Source organism: Malaya genurostris, chromosome 2, assembly GCF_030247185.1.
Source record: "Malaya genurostris strain Urasoe2022 chromosome 2, Malgen_1.1, whole genome shotgun sequence".
Taxonomy (NCBI): Eukaryota; Metazoa; Arthropoda; class Insecta; order Diptera; family Culicidae; genus Malaya; species Malaya genurostris.
The window spans coordinates 341183288-341203321 of NC_080571.1; the positions used below are offsets into that span (position 1 = coordinate 341183288).

A 20034-nucleotide genomic window follows, 5' to 3' on the forward strand; every position below is an offset into this window, starting at 1 on the left:
GTCAAAGCTCGTAGCTCCAATTTTCAACCCGGATATCACTTTGAACCCTCTACCTTAAGTGATGTGATGGGTTGCTTAATAGAGTAATGGTAAGGCAAGAAGTAGACACTAGAAAGCAAGAACTACTGAAAATGTTTACTTGATCGTCGTGCTTTTCACTGTTTTGCTATTCAAATGTACATCATTTGAGATATTAGTTAAAAGCGCGTAAAAAATAAGTTCATCACACCTTTCCATTTAATTCATGTTTGAAATCTTAAATCATTTAAAATACTGAAAACATAACGCCTGAATCTATGTTGCAAAGATTACCATCGTAGCAGAGAGACGCCTGAAGTTATGTGATGTGATGTGATGTGAAGTGAAGCCACCATCAGTTCAAGGACTTGCCAGTGGATGCGGGTAGACTTACAGTAGCCCCGATATGACTCATCCATTCACCTTCTTACTATAGCTGTTACCGAAAAGCGAACAAAAAGGGTTGGGCGGATACGTAAGTAGAGTCACTTACTCGTATTCCGCGGGAATAAAAGATGCTCTTCCAACCATAATATCCAGTGCATGGATGAAGAATATCGCTATACATGCTTGAACCCGCCTGATGGTTTGTTTGAGAAGGGCGCGTCAGACTCATTTCAAACCTTCAGAAGGAAACAAGTTTCCTTCAAGTGACTTGGGCTGGCTATCCACAATCCCTCGTCCAGTCATCAATTCGTCCGATGCCCTGATGCTCCCTCCCCTTTACGCCCCCGTGCAAAATGTTTTATATTGATAAATACAATGAAACATAGTGTAATGAAATTAATATAACATAAAATGATATAATAGATTACGAAATAATATAATACAATGTCATACAATATAATTGTTTGGAATAACACCTTTGGCAACACTGCCGTTGAGTGATGAAAGATTTAAGAAAGAGATAGATGAAAGTTAATAAGCAAATAAATGTCAAAAGGCATTACTGGCAAAATAGAAGATAGGTTTGGCAGAAATTGGAAGTTATTGGATATTGTTTGCAGTTTTGAATATATTATCAAGCTAATTTGTTCAACCAGTTTATAGTTTCTATTAATTAATTTATTGGTATCTATAAATTAATAGAATTAAAAGGTAAACAGTATACAATTCATTATTCTATTCAGATAAATAACTAGTTGTATTTGACTAAAACAAAACTACAGGTATAAAACTTATATCTACGCGGAGTACGGAAGTATTTGGCTTTCTAGTAAGGAGTTTAGGTGAGTTATACGTTGAAGTAAGACTGCACAGACAAATATTACAAATTAAAATCAAACACGCAGATTTAAAACTGGTTGACAATTTCGGTTGACAATTTGGACGGATTGTGCTTAGTCATTTGAATAGGGAGAGAAGAAACTAATTGTGAGTTGAATTTGATTGATCGTTTATACATTTAAACTAAACATAAATAAATTTGCAGCTTTGATCTGCTTTAAAACGAGGCAGATTTCATCGAGAGTTTCTTGGGAGAATTCCGAACAAAATCAAAGAATTACTCGGACTTAACCTAAAAATGGCTTCAAATTCTCCTGATATGGATGAGTCATTGGCGAATTGTTCAATATGTGGCGGTCCGGAAGAAGACGATTACCATATGGTAAGTTGCAACGATTGCAAGCTATGGGCGCATTTCAAGTGTGCTGAAGTAACCGAAGCAGTTACTGAAGTTGACTGGTATTGTCCTAAGTGCACAAAATCGAAGGACGTACTATTGCGTGTTCCCAAACCGAAGAAAGGCTCGAAGAAAGGTTCGTCGAAGGGTGACACGGACTCAGTTCGCAGCGCAGGTTCCTCTGTTGCCAAACATGTTGAACAACTAGAAAAGGAACAGCTAGCGAGGGAGGAAGCACTTAAGGCGGAAATGGAACTTCGAGCGAAGCGTCTCGAAATGAAACGGGCACTTATGAAGAAGCAGCTGGTTCTTGAAAAGGAGATGCGCGAACGGGAATTTCAACTAGAGCGGGAGATGCAAGAGCTTCAGTTGAAGCAAGAGCAAGAGCTGCTGGATCGCCAGTTGACTGCGGAACAAGAATTCATCTCGAAACGGGATAAAATACGTAAAAAAATGAATGTCAGTATGCAGAAAGTAGAGACTTTAGGAGACAAAGCAGCGATCGGTAGAAGCAACAATATCAGCAAGAAAATCGAACTTAGGCAGGATGGTAAATCGGTTTCCTTAGGAAAAGAAAAAGTTAAAAGTTGGCTTTCTGAGCTCAAGCTAAAAAAGTGGCAAGAACAGTTAGACCACCAAGGGGGTGGTAAAGTTGCTGAAGAAGAAGATGAAGAAGAAGAAAAAGATCTAGTAGACGAAGAATTGCAATCGCAATTCGAATCGTTAGAAGAAGAGCAGAGTTCAGAAGATGAAAAGAAGGAAACTTCAATACCAAGTTTGAGTATCGGTGGATCGAGAAGGAGCAAAAACGGGTCCGGGACACAGGTAATCAAACTGACGAGAAGTCAACGGCTGGCTCGGCAGGGAGTGTCCAAACATCTTCCAACATTCAGTGGAGAGCCGGAAGTGTGGCCATTGTTTATCAGCAGCTTTGAATATACAACTGAGGCTTGCGGGTTTACAAACATAGACAACTTGAAAAGGTTACAGGACTGTTTGCAGGGAAATGCCTTAGAAGCGGTTCGAAGCAGACTAGTTCTCCCAGATTCCGTTCCTGATGTCATCGAAGATCTGCGTAATTTATTTGGAAAGCCTCAGAAACTGCTTAAGACACTTATGCTGAAGGTGCGGAACGCTCCCTCACCTAGAATCGAACGTTTAGAATCGTTCATTCATTTTGGGATTGCAGTGAAGCAGCTTTGTGATCATTTGCTGGCTGCTGGACTTAGAGAACATTGCAACAATCCTATGTTGATTGATGAACTGGTCGAAAAACTGCCAACCAGCTACAAACTGGACTGGGTGAGATATAAACGAGGAAAAAATGCCACCACATTGAAAACGTTCTCTGCTTTCATGCAAGATATAGTTTCGGATATATCTGAAGTATCTGATTTTTCTCCTTGGTCGTGTAACGAGACGGTGCGGAGAGGGAAAAACAAATCCAGACAGGAGTTTGTTCACTTACATGACGGTATTCAGAAACCAGAGGAAGGAACACAAATAGCCAAAGCCAGTAAACTGTGCTGGATCTGCAAGAGGGATGACCACAAAATCCGGTATTGTGACGAATTTAAGCAGATGAGCGTTGCTGAACGTTTGAGTGCAGTTGAGAAATTGAAACTATGTGGTATCTGCTTGAATAATCATGGGAAGAGTCGCTGCAACGCCAAGCTGCGATGCACCATGAAAAATTGTGGTGGGAATCATCACTACCTCCTGCATCGGAGAGAAGAGTCCATGCAATTGATGGAAGTAGCGTGTAACTCTCACAAGAATTTGTACTGTGGAGTAATTTTTCGTATGGTACCGGTAAAACTGACCGTAGGACAAATAAGCATACAAACTGTTGCATTTCTAGACGAGGGTTCGTCAAGTACACTGATTGATGAAAGGATGGCTAATCGGTTGAAGGCAAAAGGCGAAGCTGAACCTCTAATAGTGAAATGGACTGGTGACATCAGGCGTCACGAAAATAGTTCGCGAAAAATTAAATTGGAACTGTCTGCGATCGGAGAAAATGAGAAATTCTTATTAAGAGACGTACGTACTGTATCGGAATTAGTGCTACCGAAGCAAAGTGTGCGATTCGCAGAGATTTCAGTACGATATCCACATTTGGCGGGCCTATCCGTGACAGATCATTCGTCAGAAGAACCGGCAATCTTGATTGGGCTTGATAATCTGCACTTATTCGCTCCTTTAGAATCACGAGTTGGAAAAGGTGATGAACCAATAGCCGTGCGTTCTAAGCTCGGCTGGACGATATATGGCCCACAACAGCGAAAATCGAGTGCTGAAACGTTTCTCAATCTCCATTCGGTTACTCAAGCAAGTAACCAAGAACTTCATGACATGATCCGGACACAGTACACGTTGGATGAAGCAGGAGTTACTTCGTTCGGCGTTCCGGAATCGGCGGAGGATCAACGAGCTCGAGCGATTCTTCAATCGACAACGACCCGGATAGGCAATCGTTTCCAAACAGGACTTCTGTGGCGAGAAGACGAACGACAATTTCCTGACAGTTATTCGATGGCCGTACGTAGAATGAAAGCGTTGGAAAAAAGGCTGGAAAAAGATCCTGAATTGAAGCAAAATGTGTACAAACAGATTAGTGAATACCAAGTGAAAGGTTATGCACACAAGGTTACGAAGCAAGAGTTGATGGAAGTACCGCGCTCAGCGGTCTGGTATTTGCCGCTCAACGTTGTGTTAAATCCACGGAAGCCAAACAAGGTCCGCCTTGTGTGGGACGCTGCGGCAGCTGTCAATGGAGTGTCGCTAAATTCGGAGTTGTTAAAGGGACCGGATATGTTGGTGTCACTTCCGGGAGTACTGTGTAGCTTTCGGGAAAGGCCAATAGCATACGGAGGGGACATTGCCGAAATGTACCACCAAATCCATGTCAGGCCTGAAGATAAATCAGCACAACGTTTTCTGTTCCGTACCAGTCTAGATGAAACACCACAAGTGTATGTAATGGATGTGCTGACGTTTGGTTCTACATCTTCGCCCTGCTCAGCTCAATTCGTAAAGAATGTGAATGCAGAACGATTCTTAGAGGCATATCCTGATGCAGCGAAGGCGGTCATAAATCGTCACTATGTAGACGACTATTATGATAGCGCAGACACGGTCGAGGATGCGGTTAGAATTGCGAAAGAGGTGCAGCACATTCACGATCAAGGAGGTTTCCATATTAGAAATTGGGTGTCAAATTCCAGTGCGTTTTTAGAGAAAATGGGCGAACGGAAAGCTGATAAAATTGTGCGCTTTGACCAAGATACAAGTACGGACTACGAACGTATTCTAGGCATCGTATGGACACCAAAACAGGATGTTTTCGTGTTTGCTACATCGTCTAACATTGGACTGCAAGTAATTGTTCAGAGCGATGAACGCCCGACCAAAAGAAAGGTATTACGATGTGTGATGGCCTTGTTCGACCCGCTAGGACTTTTGTCGCCTTTTACTGTGCTGGGAAGAATGTTGATCCAGGATATTTGGCGAACGGGTTGCGATTGGGACGATTTAATTGATGATGCATCCTATCACAAGTGGACTTGTTGGTTACGATTACTGTCAGATATCGAACGTTTCAAAATTCCTCGAGCCTATTTCGGAAAAGCAAAAACATGCGAGATTGAAGATATCCAGCTTCATATTTTCACAGATGCCAGTGAGACAGCATATGGCTGTGTAGCATATCTACGGGCAGTTATCAAAGGAGAAGTGAAATGCGCTTTGGTGATGAGCCGTTCGAAGGTGGCCCCACTAAAGCAATTATCGATTCCAAGGCTGGAACTTCAAGGTGCAGTGTTAGGAGCTCGCTTAGTACGAACGATACATGATAATCACAGCTTCATAATAAACAAACAGTTCATTTGGACCGACTCGCAGACGGTCTTGTCTTGGATTCGCTCTGACCAACGCAGATACAAGCAGTTTGTCGGGTTTAGGATTGGAGAGATCTTGAGTCTTACGAAGCTGACAGAATGGTACTGGGTACCAACAAAATTGAACGTGGCGGACCAGCTAACCAAATGGAGCAAAGACTTAGAGCTACTTTCGAATAGCTCATGGGTTACAGGTCCAAGGTTTTTGTACCTAGACGAGGAAGATTGGCCGAAGAAGAACATTGTTCGGATTTTCGGACAAAACAATCCTTATAGCAGCCCTATTTTCATTAGCGGCAGCTTAAAGCTGTAAAAATTGTTTATTTGAAATATGTTCTTCATTTTATGCCAATATGCTTACATATTTTGTTTCTCCTATCTTCTCACGTGTTTCCTGAGGAAAGCAGCGAGTCGATGTCACTATTATCTGTGACAAAGTACTATTCCAACTAAGATTTTATATGTAAATAACAATCAGAATAATTCATTTAATACATTTCAATAGTTTAAACTAACCTTCAAGGATATCAACGAATAGTAACACAAATCTTGTGCCACGTAAAAAAGGTGTGCTCCGAAAGCTCTCCTGTATCCAATATAACTTGCCAATGTATGAATTGAAATAAAATCTAACTAATTTTCTTGACTGACAGTTCTCTTCGCATCTGTCGACTGACAGTTCTCTTCCGACTTAGCCGAGGGGATCTCCGCAGCTAACGTCTACCCAGTGTTATTTGTCGCGGGCGTCGTTTTCGCAACAATCCCCGACCCGTAATCCTGATCCGCTTCCTTGTATCGGAGCAGCGTTACCACCTTCAATATCTAAGACGGCTAGTTTTGCAACCGCGCGTTTGTAGGTACCACTGTTCGTTCGAACAACAGCCTGTCTGACCCTTCCGTCACTGGAAACGATTGGTTCTTCAATCACTCCTCGAATCCACGCCTTACGTCGATCACCGTCTACCACATAGACCAGATCACCTTTGCTTAATGATCGTGTCTCGGAAAACCATTTCGTTCGGAGGTTTATGCTGGGAACATATTCTCTAATCCACCGTTTCCAAAGCTCATCTGATAGCTGCTGAGATCGTTTATACGAGTCACGCAACGCTAGCGCTACATTTGTAGGTGGTACGACCTCCTGAGGCTCATTAGGGCACGATCCACGCAGAAAATCATTTGGCGTAAGTACAGGCAGGGGAGACTCCAATGAAGCAAAAAGTAACGGTCTACTGTTGATCATATCTTCGGCTTCACATAACGTTGTGTGAAGAATTTCGTCGGTTAGTTTCCTCCCGTCGTCCAGAGAGGCCATCGTCGCTTTAACGGTTCTGACCATTCTCTCCCACACTCCTCCCATGTGGGGAGCGGCAGGTGGGTTGAAGTGCCATTGTGTCCTAGCATCTGTCATTTCCTCTGCGCACTCTTTCTGGACCTCACGTATTTGCTGTGTAATTTCTTTGCTTGCAGCTCGGAAATTAGTCCCGTTGTCCGAAAAGTATTCAGCAGCCGGTCCCCGGCGACAGATAAAGCGCCTGATAGCCATCAAACATGATTGAGCGTTAAGACTATTCGCCACTTCGAGGTGAATGGCACGGACTACCAAACAGGTGAAAACGACTATCCATCTTTTTTCCGATCGCCTACCGATCGTTACAATTACTGGTCCTAAATAGTCAACCCCAACGAAAGTAAATGGTCGTCGATACGGTGTTAACCTTTGAACAGGTAGTGCAGCCATTCGGGGAATGCTCGGACGGTTTTTGTTAACTTTACACCAGGCGCACTGTCTTTCTATATTTGCAATTACGGAACTTAAGTTAAGTATAACGAAACGCTGTTTGATTTCGCATTTGACGGTCTCCCTGAAAGCGTGGCCGAACCGAGCGTGATAATATTGCACTAGTCTGGTGGTAATAATATTGTCTTTAGGCAACACGATAGGAAAACGCAAATCGAATGGTAACATCTCTGCTCCAGCGCTGCGGCCTTCGAGTCGAAGAACGTCCGACGAGTCCAATAAAGGAGTCATTTTGTAAAGAGGACTGGACTTCTCTAAGGACATCCATTTGTCTCGCGGAACTTGTCGATTTCTTCGAAGGATTTTTATTTCGTCTCCAAACGCTTCGCACTGTGCCATTCGAAACAACCCTTCTTCGGCAGACCGGTATTCATCTTTCCGCAATCCAACTTTGATTGCTGGTATAAACGAGCAAATCAGTTCCCGTTGATTTTCCGTACATGTAAAGGCCTCGATAGGTTGGCCACGATGTTTCCGTCGGCAATTCGAGATGAAACGGTATAGACAAGCCACCGTCCGAACTAGCACATTCCATTTTGAAATTCGGTTGGCATCTATGAAGGGTTCAATCAGTACTATGTCGTGCAGAAGAAAGATCGCCCGCATTTCTGTCGTCGTGTTTGGTTGTGGTTGTACCTGTTTTGGCCACTGTTGCTCTGCTTCATATAAAAAGTCTAGTCCTCGAAACCACTGACCATCAGGCAGCATGCTCGGCATGTTGTCCCACTTCGTTAGGTGGTCGGCAACGTTCAATTTCGACGGTGTCCAACGCCAATCCGTCACGTTCGTTAAACTTAATATGGAACCGATGCGAAATCCCACGAACTGCTTGTATTTTCTTTGGTCGGATCTGATCCACGAGAGAACGGTTTGAGAATCGGTCCAAAAGAAAACCTTTTCTACTTTCAAAGAGTGATATTGCCGGATTGCTTTAGCTAGTTTGGCCGCTAGTACCGCTGCTTGCAGTTCCAAGCGCGGGATTGTAAGCTGCTTCAAAGGGGAAACTTTCGTACGAGCCATAACTAAAGAACATATAGCTCGCCCGCCAACGACAATTCGAAAATAGCCTGCACAACCGAATGCCTTTTCACCAGCATCGCAGAAGACGTGAAGTTGAACCCCGTGATACTCAGTCGAGAGGGTGCTACCAAAGTACGGTCTGGGAATTTTGACCAGTTCCACATCGCGCAGTAATTCAATCCAACGCTTCCATTCAGAGAATGTGTCCTCGCAAATTAGTTCATCCCAATCACATCCGGTTCTCCATAAATCCTGGATTAACATCTTGCCCAATACGGTGAGTGGAGCCAGCAGACCCAACGGGTCAAAGAGAGACATTACGGTACTGAGAACTTGACGTTTTGTAGGACGATTATCGAAAGCAAATACGTCTTCTTTAGTCGGAATACAGAACGAAAACACATCGAGTTTCGTATCCCAAATGAGACCTAATACGCGTTCCTTTTCAGTTATCTTGTCCTGCTGAAAATGGATTGTTGTTTCATGTTTTGACTCACCTAATTCTCGCAAGACATTTTCAGAATTTGAGGCCCAGTTTCTAATTTCAAATCCGGCCTTCAAGTGAATGAAGCGTACTTCCTTGGCTCGCCGTACTGCAACTTCCTCCGAGTCGACACTGTCGTAGTAGTCGTCGACGTAATGTCGTTCGACGATCGCTTTCGCTGCTTCGGGAAACTGGGTGGCATATTCCTTGGCATTCAAATTTTTCACAAATTGTGCAGAGCACGGTGAACTTGCAGACCCAAATGTTGCTACGTCCATAACATAGATTTCGGGCGGGCTTCTGGGATCAAAACGGAATAAAAAACGTTGAGTTTGTTTGTCTGCTTCTCTGATGCGCAATTGGTGATACATTTCGCGCACATCACCACCGAAGGCCACCGGTTTTTCTCTGAATTTGCAGATCACTGATGGTAAGGCGGTGAGTAAGTCAGGACCTTTCAGCAAGTTACTGTTCAGCGATACTCCATTTACGGTTGCGGCTGCGTCCCACACTAAACGGACTTTACCCGGCTTCTTAGGATGTTGGACGACGTTCAGTGGTAAATACCATTTTTTGAAATCCTCAGTGTCGTCTAACTCTGCTTGCGTTGCTTTGTGACAATACCCTTTCCTTTGGTACTCCACGATTTGTTGAAATACATTTTGCTGAAGCTCCGGATTCTTGGAGAGCCGCTTTTCCAAAGCTTTTAACCGACGTTCCGCCATTGGGTAGCTGTCTGGGAAGTCGGGAACACCATTTTTCCAAAGTAGTCCCGTCTCAAAACGACCTCCCACTCGAATAGTCGTTTTCTCCAAAATGTCGCGAGCCAGTTTATCTTCTTCGGACTCAGGAAAATCGATTGACGACGTAGACAAATCTTCGATGGCGTATTGTTTTCCGAGCATCTCGTGTAATTGTTGATTGGTTACAGTCAGAATGGAGTGATGATTAATAACTGTTTTCGTTGAAGACGCCGACTTATCGGGACCATATATGGTCCAACCTAACAATGAACGTACTGCTATTGGCTCTCCAGATCCACCTACTCGAGATTCCAATGGCGCGAATAAATGCAGGTTGTCCAGTCCAATTAGTAATTGCGGTGCCACTGTATCGTATTCATTTACCGGGAACCCCCGCAGGTGCTCAAAACGATCTGTAAGATCCTGAAGATTGATACCCTGTTTAGGCAGCATCAATTCTTTCACGGTACGAACACCCTTTAATTTGTGCATGGTATCGGACCCTCTCGCAGATACAAAAAGGTCCAACCTTTTAGATTGATCCTCGTGGCGCTTTACGTTAGAAGTCCAATGAACTACCAATGGCTCGGATACCCCATCAGCTGATAATTTAACCGCAATTGTGTTATTCAGCAACGTGGCGGATGCGCCTTCATCTATGAAGGCATTCAAATTTACAGACGACTCACCATAATGCAATGTTACCTGTATTATGCGAAAAAGCACAGAACGATTTAAGCGAAGGTGTGTGTTGCTTTCAACGTCAGCCACCTGGACGAGTTCTTCAGTACGATGAAGCAAGGGATGATGCTTGCCCTTACAGTGATCTATCTTGCATTGAACATTGAACGTGCAGCGCGAATGACCGTGTTCGCTTAAACATAGTACGCAAAGCTTGAACTTCTCTACCAACCTTAGACGATCTTGTAGTCCCATTTTTTCGAAATCATCGCAGAATCGCAACTTGTGATCCTTTCTCTTACACGCCGGGCAAACCTTTTTTTCCTTGGTACCAGCCAAATTGGTCGTGTTCGACGGACTATTATGTGCGGCATGAGCGTATACAAACTCCTTCTTTTTACTTTTAGCTCCTTTTACATCCCACTGGCGAGTGACTTCAAGACCGCTGAATTCGGCCACCTCGGAAACTTCCGAGACGATCCCGTTAGTGAAATCGGTGAACACCCTGAGCGGAGTTCCAGCTTTACCGCGCTTGAAGCGCACCCAATCCAGCTTATACTCAGGTGGCAGCTTACTGACTAGCTCCTGGACGAGCATCGGATTGTTCAAGTGGTCGTGTAGCTTAGCAGCTTCGAGATGATCGCAAAGTTGTTTAACGGTTATTCCGAAATAAAGAAAACTTTCGAGTTTATCAATGCGCGGCCCCGGCGCTTTTCGAACTTTAGCTACAAGTGATTTCAATAATTTCTCCGGACTGCCAAACAGTTGGCGAAGGTCTTCTATAACTTCGGGAACCGATTCCGGTAACAATAATCGACTTTGAACGGCTTCCTTTGCCAATCCTTGAAGACTATCTTGCAGTCGCTTTAAATTATCTGTGTTGGTGAACCCACATGCATCTGTAGTGTATTCATAACTGCTTATAAAAAGTGGCCACACTTCTGGCTCTCCCTTAAAAATAGGCAAATGTTTCGATACCGCATGTCGTGCGGCAAGCTGTTCGGAGGTAGGTCCTCTGGTCGAGAATGGTTGTTGAAACTCAGTTCTCTGCGACCTTCGACGGTTTACAATGTTTCGAATAATTTCCTTTTCTTGTTCGGTCAGATCCGGCAGCTGATCCGAATCTTCTTCAACTTCCTCCCGTTCTTTCTCAATTTCGTCGTCGTTCTCATGCAACGACTGCTGCCATGCAGGTCTTATCGTATCACGGATGAATTTACTTGGTGGGACAACCGGGTTCCCCCCCGATTCGTCTTGCAACCGCATCTGTTGCTTGCTTGCAACCGCATCTGTTCCAGGATTACCTGCTTTAGAATTTAACAAGTTCTGATGGAATAGATTGGGCACAGGTGTATCCGATATGCCTTTGGACCAGACACAACCTTTCGGGTAGGCCCCTCGAGGATCCTGCTGCACAGAATTCATCCACGTATTCACTTTGTCAAAGGTGTTTTCACGTTTGCTGGCGTCGTTTACGTGACTGCCTTCGAATTGACGATAAAGCTTGTCATGGTATCGTTGGAAATTTACACGTAACACCTTTTGTTGTTCCAAAAATTCGAGCTCGTCGTTTAATCGTTGTTGCATTAGTTCCTTTTCCTTGGCCAACATTTCTTTTTGCTGAGCCCTTCGTTTTTCCGAAATTTTACGCTCCATATCGAGTCGCTTCTGATGGACGAGCTTTTGCTCCTCTAGCTCCTTCTCTAAATTTTCCTGATCCAATTCCAATTGTTGGATAGATAGCTCCAGACTAGCAGCTCTGCTAGTTTCCGATCCTGCATCGCTCTTTGAGCCCGTCTTCTTCGAAGACCCCTTCTTGCTGGGCGCCTTCTTGTCAGATCGAGGTGGCACTTGCAACTGATTGCTGCACTTCGAGCAATTCCAGGGAACATTTTTAACAGCTTCCGTTACTCCAGCACAATGGAAATGGACCCATAAATCGCAGCAGTCACATTGGACCATATCGTCTATAGAATCAATGTCGTCACAGTTAATACAATTTCGTCCTCCTGCTGCGGTTGATGCTGTTCCCTCAGCCATATTTGAGGTTAGATCCGAAAAAATATCTTTAAGTTTTGTTCGGATTTTCGGACAAAACAATCCTTATAGCAGCCCTATTTTCATTAGCGGCAGCTTAAAGCTGTAAAAATTGTTTATTTGAAATATGTTCTTCATTTTATGCCAATATGCTTACATATTTTGTTTCTCCTATCTTCTCACGTGTTTCCTGAGGAAAGCAGCGAGTCGATGTCACTATTATCTGTGACAAAGTACTATTCCAACTAAGATTTTATATGTAAATAACAATCAGAATAATTCATTTAATACATTTCAATAGTTTAAACTAACCTTCAAGGATATCAACGAATAGTAACACAAATCTTGTGCCACGTAAAAAAGGTGTGCTCCGAAAGCTCTCCTGTATCCAATATAACTTGCCAATGTATGAATTGAAATAAAATCTAACTAATTTTCTTGACTGACAGTTCTCTTCGCATCTGTCGACTGACAGTTCTCTTCCGACTTAGCCGAGGGGATCTCCGCAGCTAACGTCTACCCAGTGTTATTTGTCGCGGGCGTCGTTTTCGCAACAAACATGCCGCCAGCAAATACAACGGAAGAGTTGCGGGTCCATTTACTTTTGCACGATACAGTCATCGCAGAGAGTTTAATCGATTTCCGTCGTTTTTCTAAGTGGACAGTACTTGTAAGAACCATGGCTATGGTGTGTCGATTTCTAACTAATTGCAAAAAAAAGTCCAAGGGAGTGCCGATAGAAACAATTAAAGCAACGTCAAATCAACAAAGAATGCTCATCAAACATAGTGTTCGATCAATTCGTGTACCCTTACAGCAGCATGAATATCAAAAGGCGGAACGATCACTGTTGATATCAGCGCAAATCGAGGCTTACAAAGACGAGTTGAAAGTTTTATTGCATAACAAGGGTCGGCCAATAAACGAGTGGCTGAAAATAGAAAAAACAAGTGTGATGTACAGGCTGACACCTCTGGTCGAAGAAGACGGTTTGATTCGCATGGAAGGGCGTGCAGCGAATGCGGAGATGCTCCCGTTTGATTTACGTTTTCCAATAATCGTACCGGATGATCATCCGATTTCGATTCTGATAGTACACCATTTTCATGAAAAGTTTGGTCATGGGTATCGGGAAACCGTTAAGAACGAATTGAAACAGCGATACCACATTCCGAAAGTCAACGCTGTAATCCGCAAAGTCTCATCAGCCTGTTTATGGTGTAAAGTTCACCGTAATCGACCTCGTGCTCCACGGATGGCTCCATTACCGATACAAAGATTAACTCCGAATATTCGACCTTTCAGTCATGTTGGAGTTGATTACTTTGGTCCATTTGAGGTAACGGTCGGTCGCAGAAAGGAGAAACGATGGGTAGTATTGTTCACCTGCCTGGTAGTCAGAGCCGTTCACGTAGAAGTGGCGCACAGCTTGACAACGGAGTCATGTTTAATGGCGATTCGACGGTTTGTGTGCCGTAGAGGACCTCCCAGTGAGTTTTTCTCGGATAACGGCACAAATTTACGAGGAGCTAGCAAAGAAGTGATTGGCATGGTACAAGCCATCGGATTAGACTGTGCTGAGGCATTCACGAGCGCAAGAACAAAATGGACATTTAACCCACCCGCTACACCACACATGGGTGGAGCGTGGGAACGGCTTGTTCGGTCCATAAAAGATGCTCTAGAAACGCTAAACGACGGACGGCGCATGACTGATGAGATTTTGCAGACATCTACACTCATCTACAGTTCAGAGCAATCGTCGGAAGCGGAAGCGCTCACACCAAATAATTTTCTTCGAGGTGTTTCCCCGAACGAACCACATGCAACACCACCTCCGGTAAATGCGGCTGAAGCGCTGCGAAATTCCTACAAACGGTCTCAGCAAGTTGCTGAAGATATGTGGAAGCGGTGGATAAAGGAGTACATTCCATCAGTGAATCAGAGAACAAAATGGTTTGAGGAGTCAAAGCCATTGAAAGTAGGAGATTTAGTCTACGTTGTCGAAGGTACAAATCGGAGGTCATGGATTCGCGGTATAGTAGAGAAACCGATAGTCTCCAGTGATGGCAGAATACGTCAAGCCTGGGTACGCACCAAGAGCGGTGTCTTCAAACGCGCGGCAGTGAACCTAGCGGTGTTGGAGATCACTGGTGGTAACACTGGTACTTGAGCCATGCGTCGGACCAGGGTTACGGGTCGGGGAATTGTTTGGAATAACACCTTTGGCAACACTGCCGTTGAGTGATGAAAGATTTAAGAAAGAGATAGATGAAAGTTAATAAGCAAATAAATGTCAAAAGGCATTACTGGCAAAATAGAAGATAGGTTTGGCAGAAATTGGAAGTTATTGGATATTGTTTGCAGTTTTGAATATATTATCAAGCTAATTTGTTCAACCAGTTTATAGTTTCTATTAATTAATTTATTGGTATCTATAAATTAATAGAATTAAAAGGTAAACAGTATACAATTCATTATTCTATGCAGATAAATAACTAGTTGTATTTGACTAAAACAAAACTACAGGTATAAAACTTATATCTACGCGGAGTACGGAAGTATTTGGCTTTCTAGTAAGGAGTTTAGGTGAGTTATACGTTGAAGTAAGACTGCACAGACAAATATTACAAATTAAAATCAAACACGCAGATTTAAAACTGGTTGACAATTTCGGTTGACAATTTGGACGGATTGTGCTTAGTCATTTGAATAGGGAGAGAAGAAACTAATTGTGAGTTGAATTTGATTGATCGTTTATACATTTAAACTAAACATAAATAAATTTGCAGCTTTGATCTGCTTTAAAACGAGGCAGATTTCATCGAGAGTTTCTTGGGAGAATTCCGAACAATAATATAATATATTATAAAACATGATATAAAATAACAGTTAATGTAGAGTGTCAGTTATGCTCTTCTATCTTCGCAATACTGCAGGAAGTAGAATATTTCTCTTCTAATAACAATGATAATATCCACATCTATAAAAATAATATATGTTATTATTATTGATGACAAATTAATAATAATAGCAATCAATATAATAATGAAAATAACAATAAAAAACAATATAATATAGTACAATGAATTATATAATAAATAATAGAATAAATAAAATGATATGTTGCGATATGCTATGATATTATATTACTTGAATTTATATGTCATTTCTCATCCTCTCATTCTGCCATCAACGCATTCCATCGACCATTTGTCACCACAGACACACGTGTAGGCATGAAACAGGATCCAGTGAGGACCAAGCTCACCTTGTGACGACCTTGATATTTAGTTGAAAGTTACTTTAAAAATGATAACTTATAAGGAAAACAAATTTATATTTTGCGCAGAGGTACGTAGTATTACTCATAATAAACCCTACAATATAATATAAAATAATACAACATAATGCGATACAATATAACATAATATAATAGAAATATAACATAACATAATATAATAAAATATAATATAATATAATACAATATAATATGATATAATGCAATGCAGTATAATACCATACAACATATTATATAATAACATAAAATAGTGTAAGACGATAATATATGAAATAATATGCTATGATACAATATAACAGGTAATGTCGCAGTGTAAGTTACGCTCTTCTAATAATAATAATAATAAAAATAATAATAATAATACATGATGTAATAAACAACACAATTATATGTTGTAATATACTATGATAAACACTGCACTTTAGAATGGGCTTCAACCTACAAGCCATTTCACACCCTCTCATTCTGCTACTAACGCAGAAGGCGATAGCACCCAGTCGACGCCGTTCTATTGACCAAATGTCATCATAGACGCTCGGGGAGGCATGAGATAGGGACTTGTGAGGACTTAGTTATCTCACCATTTGACGACCCAGAGAGACGCCTGAAGTTATACCCAAAAACGCCAAGTGTGTTACGCTTAAATTTCAACGAAATCAGTCCAAATGGATCATGAACCGAAAACTTTTAATCATGGTGTATTATCATAACTTGAAAATATACTATTTTCCCTTAAATCCAGTGCACAGTGGTCCGAAGCGGGAAATTAGCGTGACAAAAATATTTTCACTATTAAATATTAGTTTTTTGCAGTTGGTGTCTTCACAAAAGTTGTTTGAGGCGCTCCTTTGGATGAAAAATGTTAGTAGGGTGGTCCTCATTTAGATTGAAATCTTAAAACTAACTTTCTTAATAGAACTCAAAAATGATTTCATTGTACAATAAAGTTGTAGAAAATTTTATTGCGAGCAACTTTGCTTAGAAAAGCACCTCTCTAGCTTTTTATTTGATCGAGTTACATCAATTTTCCCCAACAAAAGTAGGGTGGCTCCTGAAAAATCACTTTTTTTTGTTCTAACTTTTTTGTGTAACGTTCTATGGAAAAGTTGGTTTTAAGAAGAGTTGTTGAACTAATTATTGCGCACAATTTTGCTGAACCAAACTTTTTCATATGAGCCACCAGTGAAAAGTTATGACTATTTTTTTGTCAAAAACTAGTCCACCTTCAAATATCAATATTCGTTAGATGCCAGATCAATAAGAATGTATCCTATGTGGTTCCTGGAAGGTCATAATATAAGTAAATATTTAATGGAAAATTAGAAGGGTGTTTTTTTTTTAACTTATTAAAATTAGTTTCAAAAATACCTTCAAAAACTCAAAAACGTTGCATAACTCTTGAACGCCTTAACGTATCAACATACTTTCTTGAGCAAAATAATAGTATCAAATTAGTTCTACAAATATTCCATACATTGTCCGTTCGAGAAATGAGACACACAAAAACTACAGCCGAAAATAGATTGCAGAACAATTTTAATTAATTTATTACCAAAATAACCACTTCAATTGAGTTGGAGCAACTGAGGATTAGAGATACTGTGTAATATGGTTATTCCGAACTAATTGGCCATGATAAATTTATGAACAGAAATTTTCATGATCTCGACAACCATTCCAACAAGCAACAGGTGCAAGTTAGTAAAATGCAAATATTTTTATCCACATCGTGCCAAGACGCCTCTGACACTGGCCCTTCTTCCTCATCCACTTGTGTACCGAATAGCCTGTAAAAACCGGCAAACGACGCACAATGAGTTTTGGTTCGAATTGATACATTCTACTCATTTTAACAAACTAATAATTTTCTTGGGTTTCAGAGCTTTGACTTACAACAAATTTATTTTCAGCTGTAGTTTTTGTGTGTCTCATTTCTCGAAAGAACAATGTATTGAACATTTGTAGAACTAATTTGATACTATTATTTTGCTCAAGAAAGTATGTTGATACGTTAAGGCGTTTAAGTGTTATGTAATGTTTTTGAGTTTTTTGAAGGTATTTTTTAAACTAATTTAAATAAGTTTAAAAAATAACACCCTTCCAATTTTTCTCTTAAATTTTTACTTATATCATGACTTTTCAGGAACTGCATACGATACATTTTTATCGATCTATCATCTAATGAATATTGATATTTGAAGCTTGACTAGTTTTTGATGAAAAAACAATCATAACTTTTTACTGGTAGCTCATATGAAAAAGCTAACTTCTAAAGACAACTTTTCGATAGGACGTTTCACAAAAAAGTTAGAACAAAAAAAGTGATTTTTTGAGAGCCATCCTTCCTTTACTCGGGAAAATTAATGTATTTGCTTGTATTGTGAATCCTCAAACGAACGAAGCAACAAAAAATATCTGCTGTGAACACTTTGCTTGACATAGCTGAATGAGAGACCTATATTAGAGAGAAACTGGATGCGTGAGAGTATATGCTACTGAGCAGACCAATTCCCCTTGCCAAGTAAACTGTCTGTGCTCTCAGTCTCAGTTAACACATGAACTAAGCAATCCATGACAATGTAATGAAATGAAGGGTTCGCTCTCGTTAGTATTGTACGAGAAAGAAGACCTTGCCTCACGGTGTGCTACAAGACGCGAAGCAAAGTCATATAGGCAGTGTTTACGGTTTATTTTTAAAAAGTAGGTTTACAGAAATCATTTTTAACATAATGTTCGCATTCCAAGACCAAATTTGATCATATTTCAAACATACTTTAAACATTTTATAGCAGAAGTTTTGCATTTGAGCCCATTTTCAAAACGATCAATTTGTTTCTTGGCAGTTTACACTGTGTATATATCCGAGAAACACTAAAAGCAATGTTCTTTAAGTTAATATTCATCGGAACTAAAAGTTATGAAACTAGTTTCCTCATAGGCATCTACAATATTAGAACCATTCATCAAATGCTAACCTCATGAAGCATAGGTCTCAGCAAGCGGGCATATTCATGAACTAAAGAACGAACGAAGCAGCTCTCCTGGCTTGGGTTGCGCTGTGAATTCTACCTGACATACGAATGTGTGTGAATAGCACAGATGGTGAAATCCTTTCGTTCATATTCGTTGCTTCAATTTGCAAGCCCTGCAAAAGGAGCGCCATTTGATTCCAAACAACTTTTGTGATGACACCAACTACAAAAAACTAATATTCAATAGTGAAAATATTTTTGTCACGCTGATTTCCCGTTTCGGACCACTGTGCAGTGGTGGTAAATGGCGAACCGAACGCCGATGCTTCTGCAAATTTACTCAAAAATGTTCACCGAGCGTAAGCATGCGATAGGTTCGAAAACTATTTCCTCGGTTAATGCGAAGGTGTTCTGTGCTCGGTGTTCGGCGAAGCAATCTGATTCGAACCGTTCGGTTGGCGGACCATCGGCGAGGGTCGAGTAAACTGCGTTCGATACGATGCTTTGTTGATTTCAGTTCTCGCATCCTGGTTTTGAAATTATCAATGCATACGTGATCAGAATGAAAAAAATTGTTTTTCTCGATATAGGAAATAGTAATTTCTGGATCTTTTGCAAATTTTATGGTTTTTGGTTATAGAATCAATAACAATAAGAATTGAATAATTTGGAACATTTCAGCAAACGTAGAGTGGCTCAATATGAAAAGGGATTTTTTTTACTCTTGCAAATTCGATGTTTAATAAACTGGTGAGTCAATAGCAAATAAAATTGAGTAATTTCAGGCATTTTCAACGAGCGTAGGACACCTGTATTAGGAAAATATTTTGACTAATGTCAATTTGATGTTCTATTGATTGGTGAATCAATAGCAGTTCAACTTGGATAATTTTAGACATTTTCAGAGAGCGTAGAGTGGCAAAATTGGCCACCGTAGGGTTTTTCTATTTGAAAAATTGTAAAATTTTTCGACTAATACCAATTCGATGGTTTGTTGATTGTTGGATCAATAGGATGGAGGATGGAGCAATATGAAAACTAGTAAATATTTTGACTTTTGCTGATAAAATGTTTCATTTAATAGTGATTTAATAACAAATACAAATTGCTAATTTTTGACATTTTCAGGGACCATAGAGTTGTTCACCCTGAAAAATTGTAAAGTTTTTGACTAATGTCAATTTGATGCTCTATTGATTGATGAATCAATAGCAGTTCAAATAAGATAATGTTGAACATCTTCAGCGATCGTGGAGGGGTTTAATATAAAAATTTGTAAATATTTTGATTTCTGCTATTTTAATGTCTAATTGGTGAGCGAATCAGTAGCAGGTAGAATTGGATAATTTTGAACGTTTTTAGCAAGCAGTTTAGGGTGGTTCAATATGAAAAAGTGGTGAACATTTTGACTTTTGCATGTTCGATGCTAAATTCATTAGTGCATTAATTGCAAT

The 20034-nt window shown here is 40.8% G+C and overlaps 1 protein-coding gene across 3 annotated transcripts in view; it reads left to right on the forward strand.

Moving 5' to 3' along the window:
• The window catches only part of LOC131431823 (transient receptor potential-gamma protein), a 399703-nt gene that overhangs the window by 349206 nt on the left and 30463 nt on the right, over positions 1-20034 (forward strand). The window lies entirely within an intron of this gene.